The sequence below is a fragment of the Gracilinanus agilis genome, chromosome 3, assembly GCF_016433145.1.
Source record: "Gracilinanus agilis isolate LMUSP501 chromosome 3, AgileGrace, whole genome shotgun sequence".
NCBI lineage: Eukaryota > Metazoa > Chordata > Mammalia > Didelphimorphia > Didelphidae > Gracilinanus > Gracilinanus agilis.
Window position 1 is genome coordinate 418,107,755 of NC_058132.1, and position 5,867 is coordinate 418,113,621.

Consider the following 5,867-nt stretch of genomic DNA (forward strand, 5'->3'; position numbering starts at 1 on the left):
TTATACCATTTGGTGGATATATGCTTAGTATTGAGATTACTTTATTTTCTATGGTATCTTTGATCAATATGTAGTCCCCTTTCTTATCTCTTAACTAGATCTATTTTTGCTTTAGTTTTATCTGAGATCATGACTGCTACTCCTGTTTTACTTCAGTTGAAGCACAATGGATTCTGCTCCATCCCCTTACTTTCAGTCTGTGTGTGTGTGTCTCCTTTCCTCAAATGGATTTTGAGTAGGTGGCAATGCTTTAACTGTTTGAGTGTTGTAATGGCCACTATGACCTCTTCCATCCTTATCAAGGGGAGTGCTAACTTTTCCTCCTTTCATACAACACTCAAATGGATTTTGAATTCATTCTGCTGTCCACTTCCATTTTATGGATGAGTTCATCCCATTCACATTCAGTTATTATGATTAACATCTATATATTCCTCTTCATCTTATTGCCTCCCTTTGATCTTCCTCTTTTTCTCTTCTTTCACTCTGTTCTTCCTCACAAGTGTTTTGTTTTTAATCACCTCCTATTTCCTCCTCCCTTTTATTACCCCTACCTCATCTTATTCCCCTACTCTTTCTCTTTAGGATAAGATAGAATTCTATACTCAAATGAGTATAATTGTTATTCCCTCTCTGAGCCAATTATGATGAGAGTAAGGCTTAAGCATTGCCCATCACTACCCTCATCCTTCCCTTCACAGTATTAGGTTTTTTTCAATCCTCTTTAAATGATATTATTTATCCCACTCTTCTTCTCTTTTCCCTTTTCTCTCAGTAAAATCTTCTTTTTTCATCTCTTGGTTTTTTTTGTTTGTTTGTTTGTTTGTTTTGCATATCATGTCATCTTAATCAGCTTACTCCCATTCCCTCTGTCTATGTATATGCCTCCTTTTTTTCAGAATATTTTTATTTAATAAATTAATTGTGACTATTTTTCCATGGTTTTATGATTCATGTTCTATCCCTCTCCCCCTAACCCCCCCCCCATAGCCAACACATAATTCCATTGAGTTTTACATGTATCATTGATCAAGACCTATTTCCATATTATTAATATTTGCATTAGGGTGATTGTTTATCCCCAATCATATCCCCATCAACCCCTGTGTTCAAGCAGTTGTTTTTCTTCTGTGTTTCTACTCCTACAGTTCTTCCTCTGAATGTGGATAGCATTCTTTTTCATAAGTCCCTCAGAATTTTTCTGGGTTACTGCATTGCTGCTAGTAGAGAAGTCCATTTTGTTTGATTGTACCATAGTGTATCAGTCTCTGTGTATAATGTTCTCCTGGTTCTGCTCCTTTCACTCTGCATCAATTCCTGGAGGTCATTCCAGTTGACATGGAATTCCTTCAGTTCATTATTCCTTTGAGCACAATAGTATTCCATCACCAACAGATATCACAACTTGTTCAGCCATTCCCCAATAAAAGGGCATCCCCTCATTTCCCAATTTTTTGTCACCACAAAGAGCATGGCTATAAATATTTTTGTATAAGTCTTTTCCCTTATGATCTATTTGGGGTATAAACTCAGCAGTGGTATGGCTGGATCAAAAGGCAGACAGTCTTCTAAAGCCCTTTGAACATAGTTCCAAATTGCTATCCAGAATGGTTCAATCAATTCTACATATATGCCTTCTAACTACCCTGATAATGATGAAAATTTTAAGAGATATAAATATCATCTTTCCTTGTAGGAATAGAAACAGTTTGATCTTATTGAATCCTTTAAATTTTCTCTTTCTTCTTTACTTTTTATGCTTCCCTTGAGTCTTATGTTTGAACATAGATTATTTTCTTCCATGTATTTTGAATCTCCTTTTCCATTCAGCCAATTCTGATTTTTAAGCTGTTATTTTCTTCCTGTATTACTTTTGTTTCTCATCTCCATTTTTTTTCTGTCTTCCTTATTTGATTTTTAAATTTCTTTTTGAACTTGTGAAACCAATTACCATTTTTCTTTGAAGTTTTTTGTGTTGCTGTTTTGATCTTACTGCCCCCTTCTATGTCTTGCTCTTCTTTGACTCCATTATTTATTTATTAGTTAGTATTTATTTATTGTTTATAAAATAAAATTATTGTTTTCTACGGTTAGGTGCTTTTTGGCTGTTTTTTCATTTTCCTAGCCTTTTTTTTTTAACTTTTACTTTTATCTTAAAGGTAGACTGTTCTCCTGGTGGAAACTTTAGTCATTTAACTCTGTTTATCTCAGCTTCTTCATCTGTAAAATGAGCTGGAGAAGAAAATGGCAAACTTCTCAAGTATCTTTGCCAAGAAAACCCTAAACGGGGTCATGAAGAATCAGGTGTGACTCAACAACAATAAATTGATTCGTTGTGAAAAGGATTATCAGTGCTATGAAAGGTACTGATTCTTTCTTTCTGATCTTTCCAAAATAACTGAATTTCTTATTGGCTTAGCTTGTGTTGGCAAACCTATAGCATGTGTGCCAGGGAGGGCTGCTCCCTTTTCCCTCTTCATGCACACCTGAGGACATTTCTCACATGACCCACCCCTCTGCCCAACAGCCCAGTGGGAGTGCTTCCTCCCTCCCTTGTCTGGGGTAAGGGGGCAGCTCACCTGCAGCATGAGGGTGTAGTTTGGGCACTTGGTCTCTAAAAGGTTAGCCATCACTGGCTTAGATTCTCCCACCTAAGACTCACCTTCTTCTACTTTTCCCCTTTCAATTCTCACATCAGAGGATGAAAATTCAATTAACCATACCATAGTTTTTATAACCATAGTTATAAAAACTAACTCAGTTTTAACCTAGGGATGATATAATGGTTTTCTAGTGTGTATGGCCCTTTTCCATTTTATGGAGCTTACATCAGATAAAAGTTATATGTATAGTCATAACAGTTCAGAGATTTCGATTGGGAGAATTCTTAACATTCAGAGAGAAAGTTGGCTCTCAGTCAATTTAAAGTTTTGTGTATTTCTAACTAATTCCTGTCTGTGTCTAATTCCTGATAGTATCTATTAGCATACATAGAGGAAAAATTAGGGGAAAAAAAACAGACACTTGGAGAAGCTTTCTTCAGTGCTTAATTAGATAAGTGCAAATCAGCAACTTCACTCTATGTCTTTTATTCTGAGTCAATGGACAACCTTGATCTCTCCTTTGCTGTTGTAGTTCACTCTTTTCAATGTCTCTTTTTAGTTGATCATTTTTGGTTTCTTCTTCTGGTTGTTGCCTCTGCTGCTATTATTTCCAGTTATAGATCCAAAAGAAAAAAAGATAAAATGTACAACAAATGCAAATGAGGTAAATTCCAAGCATAGATCAATTTATTAGGGAGACTTGTGGTCTCTAATCAATTGGACCCATGACTCTCTATAGTCTAGGGCCCCTCTGCTTGAAGAAAAATTGCTTTTTATAGCTATTGAGGGAGTACCAAAAATAGAATGAAGTGGTACAATTCCATGATTGATCAGTCTGGAAACAAAGAACTCACATGATTAGCCAAAGTGGCAGAGGGAATGGAACTCTCATATCCAAGATGGATATTCTTCAATCATTTCTGCTTTCTTGAAAGTATTTAGGGACTTTCCACAGATCATAAGTCCTTCACCAGAGGTGACAAGACCCTGTCAGCAAGCCTTAGGCCTTCTTCAATTCATCTCAGCAGGGGCTTTCCATAGGAGAGATATCAGTAACTAAACCCCTGTGAAAAGATGGTCAGCAGGGACTTTTTACAGGCCATATGAATCTTATTTTAAGCATGGCACACTTAGGAGTTGGGATGGGGAGGTGATCAGTGCTAATATGTTAGCACAAACTAAGATAAATCCTTATGAGGCTAATATAGCATAAATCTATCCTATAAATCAATCACAAATAACATGATCATCAATAAAAGATAGGTTCATTAATTAAATGAATAATTAATATATCATAATAATTGAACTCTTATTTTTATAGCATTAGCTAACATAACTAACTCAAACTTAATTCTATTCTGCTTAACTCGCAAAAACAATTGCTGATTCAAAATGAATTGAATAAGTACTAATTAAATTGGATAGAGATTTGACTCATTAAGTTCCAGGTGGAGTAGGGACACTATCTTCCCATAATTGCTACTCTTTAGTTCTAACAGTTCTCATTCTTTCTTCTCTGTTTCTCAGAGACTGTGTCACTTTATGAACTGGAAGGCATGACTCAAGTCTTACTCCTGACTCAGAGATGATGAAAGCCCAAGTCACTCCTGGAGCTTTTTGAGAAATGTATATCCCTTGGACCTACAAATCCCAGCATGCCAGTCAGCTATCAAACAGCTATTACTTTCCTTCCAGAGCACTGGGGTTTTACAGTCTCTTGCAAAATTGGTTGTATTACACTTTCATCTGGAATTATATTGTACAGCATCAAATTAAATCAACATTTATCAGAAGATACATCACCAGATCATGCAATTGACCTAGTGCAATGCAGGACATTACTTGGTAGGTTCTTTCAGTTATTATCTAAATTACATGCAGTATATATAACATGCACTTGTCTTAGCAGGATAAACAAATATTTGTGATAGTAAACAAAATCATAGCAATATCAGTAGGCAAAATAATCATAATATGTATACCTCAGCCACACACAAACTTGACTGTACCTTTAATCTTGCCATCACTCAAAAATATTTACCCCTTCCCTGTTCATGAACACTGAAATTCCCTTGTCTACTACTGGCATTTTTATTGGCTTTTCACCTGTCCTTTTGCCTTCCAAAACCAAACTCTACTCTTTGCCCATACTGTAACCTCCAGTCCCTCAACCTGTTAGTTCTCTCCCAGATCATCTCTTCTGAATTAGCTAGTTCCCTCTCCTCTTCTCCATTTTGTCTCCTTAGGAAACCAGGTCAACCCTACATTGTCATCTTCTCTTGAATCCTTTATATTTCTAATTATGTCTTGCCAAGCCTCAGTCCTGAATCACTCTGACCATCTGCTGCCTTTGCTCCTACACATGTACTGTTAAATGAAGGTAGAGAAAATCATACCATGGTCCTGATTAGGTCCACTATAAATTTATTACATAATCTCAACTGAGCCCTTAGAGGCAGTTAGGTGGGGATAGAGTGCTAGGTCTGGAGTCGGGAAAACCCAAGTTCAAATCCAACCTCAGGCACTGTGTGACCTTAGACAAAGTTTGCCTTAGTTTCTTCAACTATAAAATTGGGATAATAATATCACCTATATGTAGAGTTACTGTAAGGATCAAAAGAGAATGTTTGTAAAGTTCTTTAGCACAGACCCTGGCACATAATACATATTATATAACTCTTTATTCACTTACCCCCCTCCCCAAATTAACTCACTATCACAATCACTACAGGGGCTCTTCCAAACTTTTTCAAACTTCCTCAAACTTCTCATGGTTCTCCCTTCATTTTCTCAGCTAAGAATTTTTCCTCATCTTTTACTAAAAAATTGTCATTTGCCAAGAGTTTACTCTCTTTACTCACATCACCCAGAGGCCTACTGCATCCATTTTCTCCTTCTGTCCTATCTCACGTGATGACTTGACCCTTCTTGCCAAGGCAAACCCATCTACCTGAACAACGGATCCCATTCCATCCCATCTCCTTCAACAGATGACCTAGTCTGTCCATCTCACTCTCACTTACCCTAATGCTCTTCCTGTCTACTGGCTGCTTCCTTACATTCTTACAACTATACCCAAGCTTTTCCCATCTGAAAAAAATCTCTCCATATATCACCTCTATTATCCAATATCATTCTTCTTGGCTTTTGTGGCTAAATTTCTTGGGAACACTGTTAAGAGGGACCACCCCTTTTTTCCCTCTTATTCTATTCCTAATTTTCTACTGTCTGGCTTCTAATCTCATCATTCAAATAAAAACTACG

At 36.7% G+C, this 5,867-nt stretch overlaps 1 pseudogene; it reads right to left on the reverse strand.

The window, feature by feature from the left end:
* Positions 1-224: 224 nt before the first annotated feature.
* On the reverse strand, positions 225-337 carry LOC123243505 (annotated as a pseudogene).
* Positions 338-5,867: the final 5,530 nt, after the last annotated feature.